Source organism: Chinchilla lanigera, unplaced genomic scaffold (assembly GCF_000276665.1).
Source record: "Chinchilla lanigera isolate Chin_1 unplaced genomic scaffold, ChiLan1.0 scaffold00175, whole genome shotgun sequence".
NCBI lineage: Eukaryota > Metazoa > Chordata > Mammalia > Rodentia > Chinchillidae > Chinchilla > Chinchilla lanigera.
The window spans coordinates 174,672-196,311 of record NW_004955576.1 but is presented as its reverse complement, the minus strand read 5'-3'; the positions used below and the strand labels follow the sequence as shown (position 1 = coordinate 196,311).

Below are 21,640 nucleotides of genomic sequence, written 5' to 3'. Positions count from 1 at the left end.
TTACTTCTTCCTTTCCTATCCTTATTCCTTTTATTTCTCTCTCCTGTCTAATTGCTCTGGCTAGTGGTTCCAGAACTATATTGAACAGGAGTGATGTCAGGGGACACCCTTGTCGTGTTCCCGATTTTAGAGTAAAACCTTTCAGTTTTTGTCCATTGAGAATGATGTTAGCTGTTGGATTGTCATAGATGGCTTTGATCCGGTTATGATGGATGCCATCTACTCCTATTTTCTGTAGACTTTTTATCATAACTGCATGTTGGACCTTGTTGAAAGCTTTTTCTGCATCTATTGAGATGATCATGTGGTTTTGGTCTTTGGCTCCATTGATATGGCATATAACATTTATAGATTTGTGAATATTGAACCAACCCTGCATTCTTGAATACATCTGACTTGGTTGTTGTGTATGATTTTCTTGATAATTTGCTGCATTCTATTTGCTAGTATCTTATTGAGTATCTTTGAATCTATATTCATGAGAGAGATATTTCTGTAGTTCCCTTTCCTGGTTGGGTCTTTCTCTGGTTTTGGTATCAGTATGATACTTGCCCCAGAAATGAGTTAGGAAGAATGGCTTCCTTTTCAATTTCACTGAAGAGTTTGAGGAGTTTTGGTATTAAATCTTCTCTGAATGTCTTGTAAAATTCTGCTGTGAATCCATCAGGTCTTGGACTTTTCTTTTTTGGTAGATTTTTAATCACGCTGTCAATCTCATTAATTGATATTGGGCTGTTCAGGAATTTGTTATCTTCTTGACTCAACCTTGGTAATTCATACATACCTAGGAATCTGTCCATTTCTTCTGAGTTTTCTAATGTATGGGAGTAAGGAGTTTCAAAGTAGGTATTAATGATCTTCTGAATGTCTTTGGAATTTGTGGTAATTGCATCCTTTTCATTCCTTATTGCATGAATTGGACTTCTTACCTTTCTTTTCTGGAGAAAGTTGGCTAGGGGTTTATCAATTTTATTTCTTCTTTCAAAGAACCAGCTCTTTGTTTCATTTATTTTTGGAGGGTTTTCTTTGTCTCAATTGCATTAATTTCTGTCCTAATCTTTACAGTCTCCTCCCTTCTTTAGGCTTTGGGCCTGACTTGTTATTCTTTTTCTAAAAGTTTAAGATGTAGCATTAGACTACTTATTTGTTCTCTTTCTGTTTTCCTTATGTGTGAATTCACTGGTATAAATTTACCTCTGAGGACTGCTTTCATTGCATCCCATAGATTTCAGTAAGTTGTATTTACATTTTCATTTGTTTGTAGGTATTTTTTAATTTCCTCTTAAATTTCTTCTGTGATCCATTGATTGTTCAGGAGGTTGTTGTTTAATTTCCAAGTGTTTATGGAGTTTTTAGGAGTTTCTTTTGTCATTAATTTTCCATTCCACTGCACCGTGGTCAGATAATTTGCCTGGGATAATTTCAATTCTTTTGAATTTCAGAAGGTATGCTCTATGAGCTAAGATGTGGTCTATTTTAGAGAAAGACCCATGTACTGCTCAAAAAATGTTTATTCTGATGTTGTTGGTTAGAACACTCTGTATACATCTACTAAGTGCATTTGTTCACAGCTTTGGTTTAGATCTGTTATTTCCTTTCTGATTTTTGTCCACTTGATCTATCTCTTTGTGTCAATGGGGTATTGAGGTCCCCTGTTAAAATAGTGTTATTAATTATATGGGTTTTCATGCCTGTTAAGATTTGTCTTATATAATTTGGAGCTCCGCTATTTGGTGCACACATGTTCATGATTTTTATCTCATCCTCTTGCAGTTTTACCCTGACTAGTATGTAGTGACATTCTTTCTCTGTTTTGATTGCTGTCGGTTTGAAGTTTACATCGTCTGCAAATAGAATAGCTACCTCTGCTTTTTTCTGGGTTCCTGTTGCATGAAGGATTGTTTTCCATCCTTTGACTTTTAGTCTGTGGATTTCCTTTTCAGTGAAATGTGTTTCCTGTATACAGCACACTGTTGGATTTTGTTTTCTAATCCAGTCTGCCAGTCTGTTTCTTTTGACTGGAGAATTGAGGCCATTTATGTTTATAGATATAACCGATATATATTGATTTATCATTTTTAGTTTATTTACTTGCATTGGTGTCCTGCTTTTTCTACCTGTTTACTTGTTTGCTCTTCTTGACGTTCCATTCCTACTGTTTTTTTTGAAATTGTGGTCAGAATTTTCTCGTTCCAGAATATCGTTTACTACTCTGTGTAATGCTGACTTGGCGCTCTTGAAGTTCTTCAGTTTTTCTCTGTCATAGAAATATTTTATTTCTTCCTTGAATTTGAGGCATTGTTTGGCAGGGTCCATCAGTCTTGGTTGGAAGCTGTTCTGTCTCAGGACGTGTAATACTTCACTCCAAGGTCTTCTGATTCAATAGTTTGTGTTGAGAAGTGTGCCCTGATTTTGATGGGCTTCCCTTTATAGGTAATCTGTTTTTATTCTCTAGCAGCTTCTTATATTCTGTTCTTTTTGTGGAGATCTGGGAACTTGACTATCATATGTCTGGGTGTAGTTTTATTTTGGTTGTGGTTGTCAGGAGTTCTAAATGCCTCATTTATTTGTATGTCAGGTTCTGTTTCCATGCTTGGGAAATTTTCTGCTATGCTTTCTGCAAATAATCTTTTAATGTCAGTCGTGTTTCTTCTTGCTGTTTCATTGACTCCTATTATCCGTACATTATTCCTCTTTGCCTCATCTTGCAGCTGTTGAATTTACTTTTCATGGATCCTCTCTGATTTTGTGAGATCTGCTCTTTCATTGTCGCTAGGTACCATGTTGTCTTCACGGTCTGAGATTCTATCTTCAGCTTCATTCAAGCGGTTTTAGTAGCTTTCAGTGGCAGCTTTGTTTTCCTGGAAGTCTCTTAGGATCTGGGTCATGTGTTCTAAGTCCTGTGTATAATTTTCATTGAATGCTTCTGACTCTTGTCTTTGTTCTTCTATTTTCCTATACTTTTCTTCTTCAGACTTTTGAGCATTTCCTTCATTATTGTTGTCATTTCCTTTTTTGCCTGAGAGTCTATTTCTGATCTCATCTCTTCTATGCCTTATGGAGTTGTTTCTTTACCTCCATTGCAATCATTTCAGCTATTTCAGTCATGTGTTTATCAAGTTCTCCTATATTGATATCTCCTGGACTTGTTCTCATTGGGGTGGAGTTCTGGGATTGTGTTTTAGTCTTTCGTTTTAACTTGTTTGCTATCAGTTGCAGAAAGCTCAGTTTCCCTCTTCAGTAGCTGCTCAGCCAAGACCACTAGTGTCCCTATTTTTCTTGTTGTTCTGGTTTGCCTCAGCAGGAGCTGTCTCAGCCTCCCCAGTGCCTGGAGACAGCTGCACATGAGTTCTCAGGATGGCACTGCTGTGTCTCACTTCTCCCTCCTGTCTCATTTCTGCAGTCTGCAACCCCTGTTGGAGAGATCTGTGCTCTTAGAACTCATGGACTCAGTTGGTTTCTGCTTAGGGATGGGAGCTTTCCATACTGATCCTGAGTTGCTAACAGTGAGGAGAAAGCACAGAGATGCAGAGACCCTTGGTGTTCAGGATGCAATGGGGAGAAGGAGTGCCTGTAACAGAGCTGCTTCCTCCCCTTCCTCGCCCAGGGTCACAGCCTGTACCCATGGCTCCTTGGAATCTATCCACAGTTACCTCCCAGGGTGGGTTCCTCTTCCATGGAAGAAAGAGTGTATGGCAGGTAGCAGTTTCCTGCATTTGCTTTCTGAAGTACTCACTTTTCCGCATGATGTTAGATACCCTTATCGGGTATGTACACACGTCAAAAGGCAAGGGTGCTGCTGATTATCTGAGTTTCTGATGACCTTTCTCAAACAAGCATGTGTTTCATTCAGTCTAGGGGATTCCTCTTGTGGTTTATTTTTCATTGCTGGGCATGTTTTTCTCCCCTGTCTGAGATTACCTGCTTTAACCATTTGTCTCATATGAGTTTCCCAGGTGGCCACAATAAGGTTATCTCTCGGTCCTTTGTCTTTGGGGAGAACCAGAAATCACACATTTTAGGTCAGTGCAAAAGGCAGATGAAGAGATTCTCTAACATTTTAGAAATGTTGCTCTCCATTAGATTGCATTGCCCATCAACTGTCAACATGCACATTTCACCACATCTGATGAAACCACTCATGAAGAGAACTTCCAGAATGACTGTAAAAAGTGCCAAGATCAAAATTCTATATGTTCAAGGGGTGGTTAGGATTTTGACTGGGAGTGATGGCAATTATCTCCTACTCTAATGAATTTTTAACTTAAACATTCACCATATTTCAATCTCAAATTTTCCTTAAAAGAAATACAGGATACTGCAAAGGATGTTTAATCTTCTGTTTTCCTGCCGTATGTTGCTCCAGAATGAGTATACTATTGAAATGCAATATGTATGCATTGTTTGAATATAAGTTTTCCCTGTGTACACTTATGAGGCTGGTCCCTTTTGAACAGTCTCTAAGGATTGTTGCAGTGTTGGACTTCTATAGTAAAAGGACACAAATGAAGGAAGAATAGCAATGGTTTGATAAAAAAATCTTTGAAATTTTTCCTGTGTAAAGTGAAAGAGTTTCAATCTCCTTCATCATACGAACTAATTAACATGATCAGGAAGAATTCAAGCTGAGAATGATCATAAACACAGTGTTGGTCAGAGCAAAATTTTCTCAACTTTTCATGGATAAGGTCACTTAATTCAGTCTACTCAGAAGGGAGAAAAGGTGAGGCTTTTCTCTGTGCTTTGCTTCTCTTCTATTCTGATTTAAGTTATTCCCACAGTAAGCAAAAATCTACTCATGAGCTCCTGACAGCTGTTGTGTGCCCCCCTGTGGTACCATAAGGCATAGATGCCACATGATGTCCTGCACTACATGTCACACTGAAAACATAGAGGAGGACCCAACAAATCACCATTCAATGTATGAGCGTACACTAAGTTCCTCAAGAAACTTGACTCTCAGATAAAATTGATGACATTATTCCCTTGATTGGAATTTCACAAAGAATTGACATTATGTAAATTAGCTTTTCTTTAATATAACTGTTACAATAATATTGAAAAGGCAAGAATTGTTAGGACATTTTTCTGCAATGAAATTTCACTCTTGACTGCTGCTACTTTGTTGCTGAAGTATGTATGTTAAACATGGTTTTTATAATATTAAATTTTTTATACAATATCTACATAGAGAAGGAAGCCTTCGGTTGAAATCTAGTTAAGATGGAAATTTACCATCTTTGGATGAAAATCTCTGAGCCATGTTCAAGAAATCATTTCCTTTGGTCTCTGAATCTCTTCCTTCTAATTAGCTTTAGGTTAAGAATGTGTAGCACCTGTGGCACACAGTGCCAGTCTTTTCCAATGGTACTTGTGGTGGGCCACCCATGCGATCTCCTTAAAAGAGAAGCTGTTAACTCCATTTTGATTGAGGCTGACCCTAATTCCATGTATTGGTATGTACAGAACTGGCTGGGACTTTTCCTTATCCCTTCAATTGGCTTTAAGCAATGCATATCGCCTCTAGCTGTTGTGCTGATAGTAGTCTTTGGAGGTGGCAGGCATGTTTCTAGACCCTCTGCTGATGGCACTGATGTATTTCCACCACACTCACAGTCACTGATCCTGAAGCCACGCCCTTCTTCACAAATGAATAAAATCTGGATTCAGTCCTGGGTGTAGTCCTACAGAAATGGAGGAATTAAAGCAATCATTCGATAAAAAATCTTTGAAATTTTTCCTATGTTGGATATGAATTGCCTAAAGCCCATTCAAGGGATAAGGATAAGTCCTAGCCCTGTGTTCGCCTGGATCTCTTGGTATCCTTCCCCTTTGTAATACACCTATCTCTGTATTTTTTTCTTTGTTTTTATGTTTGTTTTTTTTTTTCCTATACCAGGAATGATACTCACGACTTTTCACTTGCTAGGTAGGTGCTGTGCCGCAGAGCTAAATCTCCAGTACCCGATATTTCTTACAATTTATACATTTTTAAATCCTTTTTAACATTTTGGATTTTTCATATCAAAGTAGCCAGGTTACATCTAAACATTTATTGATGGGCCATCATTTTCCTTGTGCTAGTTTATTTTTGTGATTGGAATTTCTAGACCTGATGAGGATAGGTTCATATACGATGAATAAATGTGAATTAATTCCCCTGAAAATATTATCTCATTTTACTAGAAAATTTAGCCATATACTAACATCTATGAACTATTATACAAAGCCTTGAGGACACATAAAGTTAAAGATATGAATTTTGAATAAAAGGATAAAACAAATGTATAAAATACACTAAATGTAAAGCCAATTGGAATAACTGCAAAAGGATATTTCTCCTCAAGTTTTTGTCATGGTCAGTTAATTTTTCTATTTTCTTCTTGTATGTTTTTAACAAATTATTTTCTTATACCTTTTGAATATACATAGTGATCACATTCATAACAGAGAATTTATGCTTTTACTTGATATATTCTGATTCATCTTTTTTTCCTATTCTCCTCACCTCCCTTCAATACTTTTTTCCCTCATTATATATAAAAGTTTTATTTTAACCTTTTCTTGTTTTCTCTGCTCTCTTTTTCCCCTTCCCTACCACCCTACCTAGTTTGACTGTCTATTTGCATATTTCATACCAATTTCAGGATATCTATTACATATTTTGGTCTTTATTACACTTTCTACTTCCCACATTAGATACAAATGTGCTCTATGTGAACATGTATGCATTCAATATACTTATATATCTGATATGTTTCATTTAAGAGTATGATCTTAAGGTTCATTCACCTACAGATGTTACAACTTAATCTTTATCTATGGCTGAGTAGCACTCCACTGTACGAAAAATCCTATATCTTCTTTTTCCAATCATCAAGTGATGGACATTTGCTCTGTGCCCAAGGTGTAGCTCTTACAAACTCTGGTGCTATAAGCATAGGTGTGCGTATATTACTGCACTGTGATGATTTTCATTCTTTTGGGATGAAAGAGAACAGCTGGGTCCAATGGAACCTCTGGTTTTGGATTTTTGAGCAAATCTACACAGATTTCCACAGTGGTCGCAACTATCTATACTCCCACCAAGATTGAAGAAGTGTTCCTTTTTTTCCACAGTTCTGCCAGCTTTCATTATTAGTAGATTTCCAGATAGTTGCCATTCTTTCTGGAAGGAGATGAAATCTCAGTGTTGTTTAATTTCCTCTCATAATGCCCAGAAATGCTGACCATTTCTTCATTTGTTTATTCACCACTTGTACATCTTCATCTGGAAACATTTTCTCAGTATGGTGATTTACCCTCAGGGGAGAAAATTTAAAATGGGGGAGGGGAAAAATGAATGAATAGAAGAGAAAGAGATTGGAAATAAAGTGAATACAGAGGAAGATTACACAGTTTTGAGATATTGGAAAGAAGACAGGAGTGAAGTAAAGAAAGAAAGAAAAAAACAAAGAAGAAAGAAATAAAGAACCAAAACCAAGGAGAAGAAGACAACAACTAAAATTAGAAACAATGTTCACATTTATAAATTAAAAAGAAATAAATCAGAAAAAAGAAAACAAGTACAGGAAGGAAGACAAAAAAAGTTCACTTCATACTGTGCTTCTGCTGCCATTTGAAAACAAAGTGCGCAGACAGAGCCCAGACCCACGGTGACTGACCCAGCAAACGCACAGTAGAATTACACCAGGTGGTGGATATTCCCAGCACGCCAGTGCTCCCATTCAGGTAGCTTCAGTTCCTGTACTTTATGATAGTCCGTGAGTTGTTCAGCCCTTAATACTCTGGTTGTCTCCTGCCAGTTTGAACTGGCAGTTTGAAAAGTGTGAACTGCCAGTTTGAAGTGTCCTTGATAGTGATGTCTCCTCAGTTTGTGGCTCCTCTGCACACTTGGAGCCCCTAGACGGAGCCAAGTCACTGTCCTGCTTTTAGTAGACCCCATTGCAAAAGAACAATGGGCCAATTCTCCCCTCCTGAGGACGACTGAACTATACTGGCATCCCTTAACCTCCACTATAGTCTGCAGCATCCACTGCTCTGTTGAACTCGTGCATTTCTCTGTGGAGGCCTTTAGACTCACCAGTACACACTGAGCCTCTGCTGAACTGAGCTGTTCCTCTCCACTTCAAGCTAGGATTCAGGGAGAAAGTGCCACTTCCTGAATATTGCTTCTGTGTTGAAATCCCTCTCTGTACTCTGCCTGTTGGTTCCAGTGCTCACTTCCAAGTCTTTCTGGATCCCGGAACCCACTTCTTTATCCTTCTCATCCCAGTTTGGGAATATTGCAGCTTTTGGCTTCTCATGTCAAAGAGACTCTATTGCTGCTGCTCTTCATCATTCCACCATCTACCCAGAAATCCTCCTTACCCTTTGTAGGAATAAGACTGAGGTCATTCTCCTAGTAGGACAGAAGGGATGAATGTACTATTATGCTTCAGCCATCTTCTATTTGATTTAAATCATCCTACAGACTCAACAAAAGTACAGCTTTTGACTCCTGTGTCCCTTGGCGGACTGTCTTGTTAAATACTTTCTAGATCCACGTAACATTCTATTCTCTTTATCACAAAATCATGAGCTAAACATAACATTCAAAATTTAAAAAGGTAAACTTTAAATAATTCTGTAGCTACATGTTAATGTTCTTGATTTCTGCCTTTTGACTTACAATCTTCAAAATATTTTATTTTTATGTAGCTCATTCAGAATATGTTGGCTGATCCCTCATCTAGATTCTCAAAAAAGAAATCAATGATTTGATGTTATTTCCCTTAGAGGACTTATATTGAAGCACATATAAAATGTTTTTTGGAGGTACAAAGGAGAAATCTGTCACAAGTTGCCAGCCACAAGAGTAGAATTTGAAGAAATGTGCAATTGTTTGACTAAAACACATCATTTAGAGGCTACACTTCCAGATCATTTGCTGGAAAATTTCATTTATAAAACTAACTTGGAATGAACCCAATGATCTCTGTAGAACCTGCTGTCAAAAATCAATACAAGATACCCTTACATCCTATTCCTCCTCTTCGACAAGGTGATGTTGACACCACGTCCACTGAGAGTTTGGTCTGTGCTGTTTTAATAATGTGGCTGTCCTGTTAACCATGATGGAAAAGATTATAGGTAAATTCCAAGGGCAAGTCATTTAAGACAGTAGAGTTTCTGCTTTTCTAAAAACTTCATTTACGTCGGAATACTTCTTCCACTCCATGGAACAGCCCAGAATGTACTGGTGGTGACACCTGCCAGCCACCAGCAACTACCAGACAATTCTGAAAGGAAGCCAGCAGGTGTCTGTAGCTCTTAGACCCATCACTGTGTAATCTAAATGAACCATAAATTAGTTGTGATTGTTTAAACTTCTAAGTCTTTGTGTGATTTGATTTTGGGGTGAGTGGTTTTGTTTACAGCAATTAATAATTAGAACAATTTTATGGTGTCTTTTAATTATGATATAAAGAATATTGCAAACATGTTCACCAAATTACTACAGCATTCCTCTGGAGAAAGCGGTAAATGGATACTGAGTCAACCTGATTTCGTGATTATTCTATAGGGTTAGAATGCTGTTCATCATAGCTGATGTGTTGGTTACTTTTCTTTCACTGCTGAGGCAAAATATTCATCTACCAAAATTGAGGCAGAAAGGTTTATTTAGCTTACAGTTTGTGGAGGTTTCAGTCTATAATCACCTGACCCCTAGGTAGGGTGGCAGGGCAGAGGGGCAGCACTTCAAGTTGGCACAAGACAGCAAGAGCAGCAGGAACATAAAGGGAAAGGAGAAAGCCTCTTTCTACTACTTGTATTGTGCATAGGCTATCTACCCATACTCACACAATCTCCATGCACTCTTCTTCCAAAAGCTGAGGATATTCACAAAGTACGAACCCTAGCTCCTTGCTGAATCACTTAGTTGAACTTTTAAACTTCTCAAGTAGATGCAATGAACAACATCCTAGAGTCGTAAGAGCAAGTGCATTTCACAAAGTATGTAGAATTGCTGAGGTCTTAGTTAAGCTTCTGGACTCTTGAAGTTGACACATTATACCAAGCATAACAATCCACTCCTTGTCAACTTGTCAACCAGACACATTTCTTTAAAGGAGTTTCCAGACAAAGACATTCTTCTTCTCATTTCACAACTTGAACATTATAAAACAGGTTAACATTCCTTCAGAACCAGTATTGTCTATCAACATTATCTTACATTAGCACCCTAACATTTTGCCCCCAAAAGTCTCATGCACATCCCTTTATGCAAAAGGTATTTAGTCCACTGGCAGAGTTCTCAAAAAGTCCTAACAGGTTCAGCATTGCTGAAAAATTCAAGTGCTGGAAAAATCCAAGCCTCCTCTGAGATGTAACGAACACTACTAGTTGCAAGCCCCTGTACAAAAGAAAAGTTAAACACTTCAACATTCAGTGGCATAAAATAAGCACTTTTATTCTAAAAGTTACAAACTAGGGAATATAAGGGAATAGGATCAAAGTAAGTCTAAAATGTAGCAGGGCAAACATTAAGTCCCCTAGTCCCATGTCCAGTATCGGAAACAATCTATGGCACATTGGGAGCTCCAAAGGGCTTGCATGATTCTATCACTATGATATTTTTGGTGGCTATAGATCCCATGGATTCTCACATGATCCTGCTTTGCTCCCTCCTTGCAGCTTTCCTTAGACAATTTACATTCCTGGCTTTTCCAAACTTCTGGTGTCTCCAGGGCACCTTTTTTCTTCACACTCAGCTTCACATATTGCACTCTCAGGGGCACATTGTCTGGCTTCCCAGGCCTTTTGAAATATAGTTGCAAAATTTCTTAATCTCAGAACTCTTGCATTCTGCATGTGCCTAAAACTAGCACTGTGGGGTAATCCCCAATCAGCTCCCAGTTGGAGCAGTAGCCAAGTATTCCTCCCTTTGGGGGTAGGGCTCGAGAGCCTGGATCACTGGGCACTCTGAATATAATTTTAAAATCAAATTCCCTGTAGTGCTACCATTCTGGGACACGGCACTCTGTGGCTTTCTCCTCAAAGCAAAGTCTTTCACCTTTGAAGTTTTGAGGTGGATGCCCTCAGACCAACCTTTTGATTCTCTTGTTCTTCCTCAGCAATCATGTTCTCCTCACCTGTATCACTGCAGTCCTCAACTTTACTGGACTTTTCTTCCTGGCCAAACTCACAGTGTTTTAAATCATCCTGCTGGGATCTTTGCTGTTCATTTTCAACATAAATCTTGTGAAAGCCCCTAATAATAGCCATGTCACCACCTCAATATTTGACTGCCTTGAAATTTCTTCTGCCAGATTAACTATTCCACCGTCCTTAAACTCAGACTTCAGGAAAGCCTCTGGACACAAGCAAAATGCAGACAACCTTTCTGCCAAGGGATAGCATGCATTGTCTAGATTCCAACAACCAGTGTAGTACTTCTTCCCTCCCAGATCTGGCCTTTGCTGGCATGATTTCTATCAACCTTCTGGTCTTCTGAGCTCTGACCAGAATTTCCCATACAGAACAACTGAAGGTGTTCTAGCATTTCTCTTTCAGATGACATCTCTGTACCTTTCCAAAGTCTTCCCATAAGCCATTACCAAAGGCTCTTGCTTACATGCTCAGGTATAGTCACAGCCGTGACCCCACTCCTCATACCAAATTCTACCTTGGTTCCTTTTCTCTCATTGCGGAGGCAAAATACCCAATGCCAAAAATTAAGGAAGGAAAAGTTTATTCAGCTAACAGTTTGTGGAAATTTCAGTCTATAGTCAGCTGGCTCCAAGGCAGGGTGGCAAGACCCAGCGGCAACACTTCAAGGTGGCTCACGAGAGCAAAAGCTGCAAGAGCAAAAAGGGAAAGGAGCAAGCATCTGTCCCCTCCTTGTACTGTACATAGAATATCCACCCATGCCCACACCATCTCCATGCCCTTCTCTTCTTCAAGCTTAGAATATTCACAAAGTAAGGACTCTGGCCTTGTGCTAAATCACTCAGTTGAACTTTTAATCTTCTCAAATTGACACAATGATCAACATCCTAATGTGGTAAGGGCTTGTCCATTTCACTCAGGATGCAGAACTGCTGAGCTCTTAGTTAGGCTTCTGGACTCCTCAAGTTGACACAATCTATCCACCACAGTGTACCAGCAATCTCCCAGCTGGACTGGGAGGTTCCATGGGCAAAATTGTAAATACAAAGGAATCAGGAATTTTCACATAACATGACCTACTGTGTTCACTTCCGTTTGGAATTTAATTTCACAACCGACAGTTAGCACACCACGTGGAGGTAGAAATGGATAATACAAATATTTGAATATATTTCTCTGTAAAATTACTTTTGTACAAGTATACATTACTACTTAAGGATGAGCTGTATTTTTTTGAAAAATTAAGGATATTTTAAATTTAAACACTATAAAACTTACTTTCACACAACAATACCTAAAGACATAAGACTTAATATATGAACTGTGGGGAACAGTCCCTGGATTATCTGGAGATTCATCACTTAGACTACATCTCTGGACTCTCCTTGTTCTGAACTTGTAAGCTGATGAAATTATCCCCTTGTGGAAATATATCCAGGGAACTAATATATATCTCCATGTGTGTGTGTGTGTATGTATGTATGTTTGATGAATATCTGTTCTATTCATTTTACTTTTCTAGATAACACTAACCAATAAAATTTTAAAATAATTTGTACAGTTTAATAATAATTATATAATAGGATATGTTGATTGATTTCCAGACATAAATCATGAAAAATTACCATGATCATAGTTACTTACTTCCAAACTTGGTCACATTTGTGTGTGTTACAGTCTTCTTCAACAGGCTTGAATTCTGTTAAATTCATTAAAATGAAAATGAGTGAAAATTATGTGAACTGCCTATCTTTTGAAATCTTCCTCATTTTTATCAAACTGTAATTTGCTATAATGAGCCAAGAATCATGAATCTGTATTTTATTTTATTTTATTTATTTATTTATTTATTTTTTGGTTTTTCTCTTGTACCAGGAGCCGAAATCATGACCTTGCGCTTGCCAGGCAGGCGCTTTGCTGCTGAGCTAAATCCCCAGCCCCATGAATCTGTATTTTAAATGGTTTAGAAAACAGATCATGTCAATAAGAATTCACTCTTATTTACATGTCCTTTTACTTCTTCTTGTCAACCATAAGTTAAAATGACTTTGCTAACCTTTTATCATTGCACATAATATCTACCTACAAATGTGCAGATTTCACAATAAAAAGCATTACCATTAATGAGTAAGTCGAAGTAATCCAAGGTTGCTATGGAATTGTAAAATTACATTAGAGAAATTTAAGCAGAGAAATGTATTGCACGGTGAAAAATATGCCGACTTAAATCTGAGGCAGTAATACTTCTGAAGAATATGACTTATTTTTAAGCAGAATTCATTCAGCAAATGTAAAAACTTAGAAATGAAGGAAGCCATGGTTAGCAGTGTGTCCACCCAAGTAGGGCTTTATGAACTGTTGAGATGGCAACCCTCTTCTGAGAGGAGATGAGTCCAGAATGGCACGCTGACGTCCTGAGGACTCTGAATCCTCCACACTGCTCCAGCACCTCCTGTGCGCTTGCAGAAACTGCTGGTCTCCACACTCCTCCCAAAGTCAAGCACTGAATGTGAGCACTTGGGATGAAATTATGACTTAATGTGAATTAAACTAACATAAGGTAATAGAGTGTGAAGTCACCTTTACATTCTACTTATCATGAGTACAATGTCACTCAAGAATCTATCATTGCTTTATATTTTCCAACTAATTATATTGAAAACAACATAAATTATACTTTCTAAGCAAGTTCTTCAGTATCAAATATTTGAAATTTTTAAATCTATAAACAATATAAATATTTGCATGTTTCATATCATTAGTGATAATTTGTTACCCAAAGAATTTAAAATATACTTTGACAATTACTTTGAATATGGAAAAACATTTATTTCTTTTATGCTTTAATTCTCCCAGTGTATTTTGCAGCAGATACATTTCACTTTATTTGATTCTATTTATATATGCAGAGTGTCATAAACTAAACAGAAAAATGAAAACATCTCCAAAGATATTGTTAAATAACAAACTATATATTGCAAATGTATTTTTCCCAACTAGGACTAAATGTCAATTTAGTGTCACTTAGTGTTAACAATTCGGGTCCTTTAATGAAGAGGAAAATTTGCTTATTATCTTTAAGATATACTAAGAATGGCAGAAGAACTCTAAAATCATTGCTCCAGTTCACCAGCAACTTGAAAGAAATCAGTTATCAACTCTCAATTTATTCACAAGTTCTTAGATGAAAGATGGTAAACAAATGGAATTTTAAAAGAAAAGCAGAAAAGGTCAGTAGTAGTGAATTTCTTCATTATTGTAATTTAAGGATATTATTTGATACAGAGTAGAAGCACATCCAGCTGGTAAGGTGAAAGTGGAGGCCTATGGAGTAGAGAGCATGTGACAGCTGTGACTGCATAAGATGCGCATTTCCTCTGTTAATATGTTGCATATTCCACTCCTAGGAGGCATGGAGGGCAGAGAACAAGGAAGCACAGAGTAAATTTCACTGAGGAGCTCACCTCTGTGCAGATCAATCAGTCACTCAATTGTCCTCCAGTGCACACACCCAACTCAGGTTTCCTAGATCACTCCTATCCTGCCTTGCTAAAAAAGGTTCAGCACCTTTACACTTTCAGAGTACTTGTGTCTGTTCTTATGGAGGCTTTTCTTACTCTTACAAATTTTGGAGAAGAGGGGAATGTCAGACAACTTTAAATACTCTCCACTCAGGTTTGCATTCTTAATAATTCAAAGTTTCATTGTCTAGAATAAAAAGCCGTTATCTATAAAGGTGTTTTGAATTCTGACCAAGGTTTATATTTTCAGAGCCATTAAATCCTTAAACTCAGGCAAATAGAAGGCTTTTGTTCAGAAATGTCAGTTTGCTTAATATCTTAGTAAGTTTATCATTTAATAAAATATATATACTCACAAATTCTAAATGATATACGAATCTTTTGAGCCCAAGAAGATGAATTTTGTCATATTTTCATAGAGACTTAAACGCGAGGAGGCAGATTGAGAATAGGCCAATTCCAGGTTATATTCGTGTACCCGTGAATGGTACTAATTACTGGTTAAGATATGGTTCACTACATTCCTTACTAGCGATTTGTAATATGTGTTTTTATGTGTGTGTGCTGGCATTAAAAATGTAGTATAGTGATAGCACCAAATCAAACTCACTAAGGTCAAAGGCAATATATGTAAACCTTAGATATGATTGTACCTGAACATGTGTAAAATGATTTATTTTTCTGATTCCTACACATACGTGCCTCTTCCTCTTGAAAGAACAAAATTTCCAGATATAAATTCACTATTGAGCAGTTAATTATTCATGTCTGTATGTAGCTTCTTCATCTCTTTTTCTTAGTCTGAATTCTAAGAAAAATAATAAAAATTTTATCTATATATTAAAGGCAAAAGCAAGAAACAGATGCAAATATAATTATGAAATATTACTAGACAAGGTATCACACAGATATTTCATATTGAAGAAGAGAAGGTAGAAGGTATAGATGCAAGAAAAATGCAAAATTGAAACACCGTACTTCAGATACCTTTATATTCTATATTTTATGTTTCATGGTTTTGAAACATAATTTATCTACAATTCTTGAAGCACAAAATTTATAATTGATAATCAAAAGTCTATTTCCTAGGAAGAACACTATATATTCTTTAGAAACTGCACAGAAACTACAGTCAAACTTAAAGATGAGAACTTTAAATTTTTGCAGATCCGCCAACTCACTCAGAACTCTGAAGCTCACCTTCATCATCTGTCTCAATTCATCTTGGGCTAATTCATCAAGATCCATCGTGTGTGGCCAGTATATCTACTTGAATATAAGTGAGATGCAAAGTAAAGTTTTCTGTATGAAGTTGAGGGCGTAATCTTGCTGATGTAAATAGAGGGAAATGAAGGGAAGGAGAATGTCTGATTAAAAGTATTCACGACAATTTCAAACTGTGGAAACTGACTTCTAATCTTGCACTTGACACAGACCGTCCTTTCCTGGTGAGGTGTGCTTCCTGTCCTGCTCTCCACCATGGACCTCAAGGGCAAAGGTATGTGCAGTGAGGCAGGGCAGTGTGGCTTCATGAACTCTCTTGTGTGGTTTGCTAGAATAAAATATTAGTTAATACCCAGAGGTTTTTGATTTATAGGTTTAGAAGTAGTATCACTATTTATGTGTAAAGGAACTGCTCAAAGTTAATAGAGTGATTCAGTGATCCTCTAAAGGTGCATTTAGACATTTGCCAAAAGTGGAATAACTTTTGCAGTGTATTGTTGGAGGTCATGGAGGCACAGGTAGGGTGCTATCATTTTTTTTGCATAGAGACCTGTGTCCCGGTATGCACAGTCCAAAACACAGAACACATCTCAGCATAAGAAATATCTTGCACAAAACACCACAGTGCTCTGTTTGAGCTATTCCAGACCAAGAGCCAATGTGTGCTATTTGTCAGAATTCCAAAAAATCAAAAAGAACATTTTATTGTTCCTTAGTCTACTCTTTGTTTTGCCCAAACTTGACTGAACCTAATAAAACTTTCAATTCTGAAGTCATACTGCCGGAATAATGGTCACAGTGAATTTCATGCTTCTTTCTTAATATTACTCAAGCCAATTATTTTAAAATGAAAAGTGAGCTACAAGCAGGTGTGCTGCCTCCTCTACCCAGTATCGGTAGGACTCAGGGAAAATCATTGAATTTTTCTAAACTTTTGTTTCAATACATCTGACAATTATTACAAATCCTCAGTCAATCTGCCTGGCTTACCCTAAAGTTTAAATTTGGAAAACTATCTCACGTGATCAGCAAAGCGTGCATGAACTGCACAGTGTTCTTGTGAGGAATTCTCAGATCCGGCCATGGCGTCACTTTTATGGTAGGATGCTCTTCATGCACAATACCAGCAACCGAGCAATTCTGTGCTTGTTCTTCCAAGCATGAAGACGGAACACAGATCAAATGTACTGTTCCCATTTAACTGTTTAAGATGCTTATAGCTATGAATACAATAAAAACTTACAATCACGTTGAGAATCTTCCTGGTGATCAACGGTAGAATTTCCCAGGATATTAAACTACGCTAGGTTCAGAGTTTAAAAGTCTTGTATCAGATTTAATATAATTTTCAAATATTTGCATAGTACAGAGGCACTTGTGGGAGCAATATGAAAACACAGGAGTCACCCACCACTCAGTCTGTGAATACGAAGCTCACCCACAGGGTCACAGTAGAAGGTGTTGGTTCTTTCCTATCTGAGCTCTTACAGCACCAAATTGTTCCTTGGAGACAGTGGACATAGACAAGGCTTGCCTGGGCAGGATGGCTTGTGATGACCTCATCAAATAGATTATCCCAGATGCTTGTGCTTTCTTTCAAACAGGGTCCCTCCTCCTGCTGGTCATGTCAAGTCTGGTCCTGTGCCCAAATGTGGCCTCTCATCGGATCTGTGATGATGATTTGAGATGCCAAGTAAACCTTCATGATCTGTATATTTCTGCAACCCATTCGGCTCTGGCCATGCATTTCCATGCTGCAACCTTATTCCGGGAATTTGTAAGCATTTCCCTTTTCCTACCTACCCCAACCGAGAAATCCAAACAATGATTGGCCTGTACTACAATCTAAACATGAGGAAGTCAGCAACCAAATATCTAATAATATATGTTAATTTATTTATAAAGTATAGGGTAATAATCTTAGCACAAGAAACGAAGGAATGTTTCATGAATGTCAGATTGTGAAAGAATTAATGACTTTTTAAAAAATCCAGTGGCACATGCAGTTTCTGAACTTTTAATATCCTGACATATGGCTATTAAGGAGGGATGAGGAAGGGCTCCGTTTTCTTGGTCTTGTACAAAGGGGCCAGTCCACGGGCGTTCTTCTTGGAGTGCACAGCAGATATGTAAAAACAAGAAAGGCTTTGCATTGAGCTGGGTGGACTGACTAGATTTAACTAAAATGAAGTCACCTCAGAGGAAAAAATGTCAAATTAATAGCATTTAGATACTCCCTATGCTTGAATTCTCTGTTCAAATATTTTCAGAATGAAGTTTATAATTGGAAGTAATAGGTTAGCTCACAAGGGGACAGAATTCACCAATTCCACAGGTACTTGGAACATTGTGTGGATTCTCCTATGTAGCAGACAGGAGATTACGGTACAGAATAACGATGTTCTTTCGTACATAACGAGGCCTAGTGTCTACGATATACACTATTCACATAGCTCATTTCATTTACTGTTGTGCCTTTTAATCCCCATTTTCAAGTGGGCATTTTGTGTCTTCCAAGTCATGTTATCAATACCTTTAAACTTTCACAATTTTCACAGCTTTCACTTAATACTACTCAGTGTATTTCTCTTTGGTTTTCATATTGAACTATTATTTACAATTTTCTATGATGCTTTGTTACATTTTACTTCTTCTCTTGTTACAATAAGATTTTTGTATTTTGTGTTTATGATGAAGTTGGCAATATTCTTGCTTATGAGTTAAGGGTTAATTGAAGGAACAGTATAATTCATCCACATTGAAAAGAAAATATCACTTTGGACCGATAGAAAAGATATTAAATATGTAGGTATGAATGCCTACACGGGATGATTTTAGCTTATATACTAGAGAAAGTGATAATACAAGCACTTAAAGCTTTGTAGTTCATGCTAACATTAGACTTAGAATTTTCAGGAAGGATGAGACAACAAGGGCATAGCAAAGAAGGAAAGTGTTGGACAGATTAGAAAATGTGTTAAAAACCGTGAGATTATACTTACTGGGAAACAGCAGGCTAAATAGTCACTTTCATAATTCTTTAGATTCAATTTTATGTATCTCTCACATTTTAAAAAGTTATAGTTCCACCAAATATAGTCATAATTTAGTAATAAATTCATGTTTTCAATATGCAAAACCATACTGCTGAAATATTCCTCATTATTTTCAGGAAAACAATAATCCAAGGATTCTACCTACTTTTTGGCAGTGATAAAGAGTTGCCACACAGCGGATATCCTTGCTCCAGGTGAGGTGAGAGAGGCCAGGCTCATGCAGGTGAGTTCAGCTGCACTGGTGTGTCCTGCCTCGGGCGTTAGCAGACTCTGCGGTCAGTGGTAGCAGTATTCAAACCTGAGGAGGAAAACGGACCAAGAGTATGCAGCCAAAGAAAAAGTGTGCTAAGCAGTTGGTCAGTTATACACAAAATCAAAATTAAGTATTGTACTGGAACCAGAAATTGACCGTGCAGATCATGCTACTTTCACGAATGCTTTGTGCCTGGGCTTGAATGTATTATACCATAGGCAGTGTGAACTGAATTGGATATTCCAGTACACATGTAAGATGTGCCTGTTCATGGCTTCTGACTGGAAGTTACCTGGGCCTCCTGCTCTTGTGGTGTTTACATTGCTGGCCCCTGTCTGATCTGCACCATCTCTCCTGGACTTTCAGCACTCTGCTTTGCTTCTGCCTCTGCTTCTCACACGCGGACTTCTTCACCCTGCCCTCAATGCTTTCCTCCTCCTCACACCTCACCACTGAAAGTCTCCCCACGGTGCTGTCCTGTTCTGTATAGAGTCGCGGTTCTCACAGTTGCAACTCTGCGCTCTGTTCTGATGAAACAAACTCTCTGCATTCAACTCTATCATTTATCTCAGCTCTAGCTTTTCTATGGTTAATGTCTCTCTCTTAAGAATCCCTCACAGGAAGAAAATCTTAGCATTATTTTAACTAAAGGGAGAGTATTTCATAGGGAAACTACACTGAACGCTGTCTGATTGAATTCTCAAAAGAAAGTCATGAGTTATTTCCTTAGCAAATTTTGGTTTGTTTTTCCGCAGTACAATATAGCCCAGACACTTTAAGTATATGTTTCTTAAATCTTCTGTCATCTCCCGATAATTTTAAACACTCATGAAGAGCAAGGACCTATATTACTTCCACCTCTCTGAGCCAAAGTGTCACGTAACTAATTCAGCTATGTTTCACTTATTTTATTTTGATCGCTCCCAAATGGCTGCACAGCAAGAACAACTTTTTAACTTCGTGCTCCGCTACTTGCGCTCCTGGAGAGATCCCCTGCTACAGCTGGGCCTGGAAGCACATCACCTGCCGAAATTCCAATTATTCCTCTCAAATAAAATCAGGATTATTTTATCAAAATACCAACAACTTGGAGATCTCACAAGTCTTATAGTCAACCACGTGAGCATTCTTTTGACGCGTCATTGCATTTCTAATAATGAGTTTCCATCTCTGTGAGAATGTTTTGAACTATCTCAAACACTTTGAATATTTTAGTGGACCGTTCCATCCTCTACTCAGCCATTAAAGAGTTTAAGAGCCTTAACCAGCCACAGTGTGCATTCTGACGCAAAGGAGTGTGAGGGCTTGGTTTTCCAGAGCAGAGCATCTGAAAAAAAATGTTTTCTTCAAAGAATCTCAGGACAGTCACACAGGACTTAGCATCACATTCTGTCACTGTTCTCAGAGCAGAGAATCACTGAGAGGGAAGAAAAAAAAATCAAAATCGTATGAGATGTTCCACCCTGAGCCAGAGTAGCCTGAGGGACCCCATCATCAGCGCTGCCCCACGGGCACTAGCTGTTACAGCATTGAAAATGTACAGCTAATTTTAGTATTGAATTTTCCTTATGGGTAAAGTTTGAAGAAACTTCTCTAAGTTTCAGTTTCCTTGGTGTTCCTAAATGAATATTAACGTCATCACATTAAAACTTCAGAAATAATTTGTCATACCTACATTGAATTGATATTTTCAGTATGTATCTCCATGTCTGTAGGAAAATTCCAACATTAGATAGACAACACATAAGCACCTTTTTAAATTCTCAGGGAAAATGTGTTATAGGGACATATGTGATTTTAAATGTAGTAACTTGAGCAATTTTATGGTTTTAACTTTTTCCTAAGTATCTGCTATGGCCTGATGTCTTCATAGGAAAAATTGTCTGACACTAGAAAAAAGAGTGCTTTAACCCAGGAACATAGAAAAGAAACACCTTCATTTGAATTTCCTTTCTTTATTATTGTGAGCACACTTCTCGAGCTAACTAATTTGTTCTAGAATTCATTGCTTTATGTCCTTTTATCCAAAAACTTAACTATATGATGAATGACTTGCTACTTTTGCAGGAAGTATAGTCTTAGTGATAAGCCTCAAAAGAAAAAAAAAAGCAGAAACCTAGATAAAATATAAAGCCATATGGTTCAATAAAAGGAATTCCTACTGTGTAGGAGAAAGTTTAGATGACCAGGGTCTACAGTTATTCCTGCTTTGCACCCCGTAGCTCTGGAAATGAGCTGACCTCTTCCGAGGCAGCACAGTGTTACTGTGGCTCTGGGATCTGAGGGTCTCCCAGCTCCCACAGGCTGATGGAGGGCACAGGGACCCTCTGATCTCCCTTCACTGTGCAGTGCTTTGCTGAGCACAGTCTCTCCCCTCCGCACAGCACAGTCTTCACCATGGCCAGCTAGTGCCAGTGCCCTCTTCATACACACTT

The 21,640-nt window shown here is 37.9% G+C and overlaps 1 long non-coding RNA gene across 1 annotated transcript; it reads left to right on the top strand.

The window, feature by feature from the left end:
- Positions 1 to 12,475: 12,475 nt before the first annotated feature.
- On the top strand, positions 12,476 to 17,668 carry LOC106147536. Its single transcript, XR_001232461.1, has 3 exons — positions 12,476 to 12,549; positions 16,107 to 16,170; positions 17,501 to 17,668. It is a non-coding gene; the product is annotated as an uncharacterized LOC106147536 (long non-coding RNA).
- Positions 17,669 to 21,640: the final 3,972 nt, after the last annotated feature.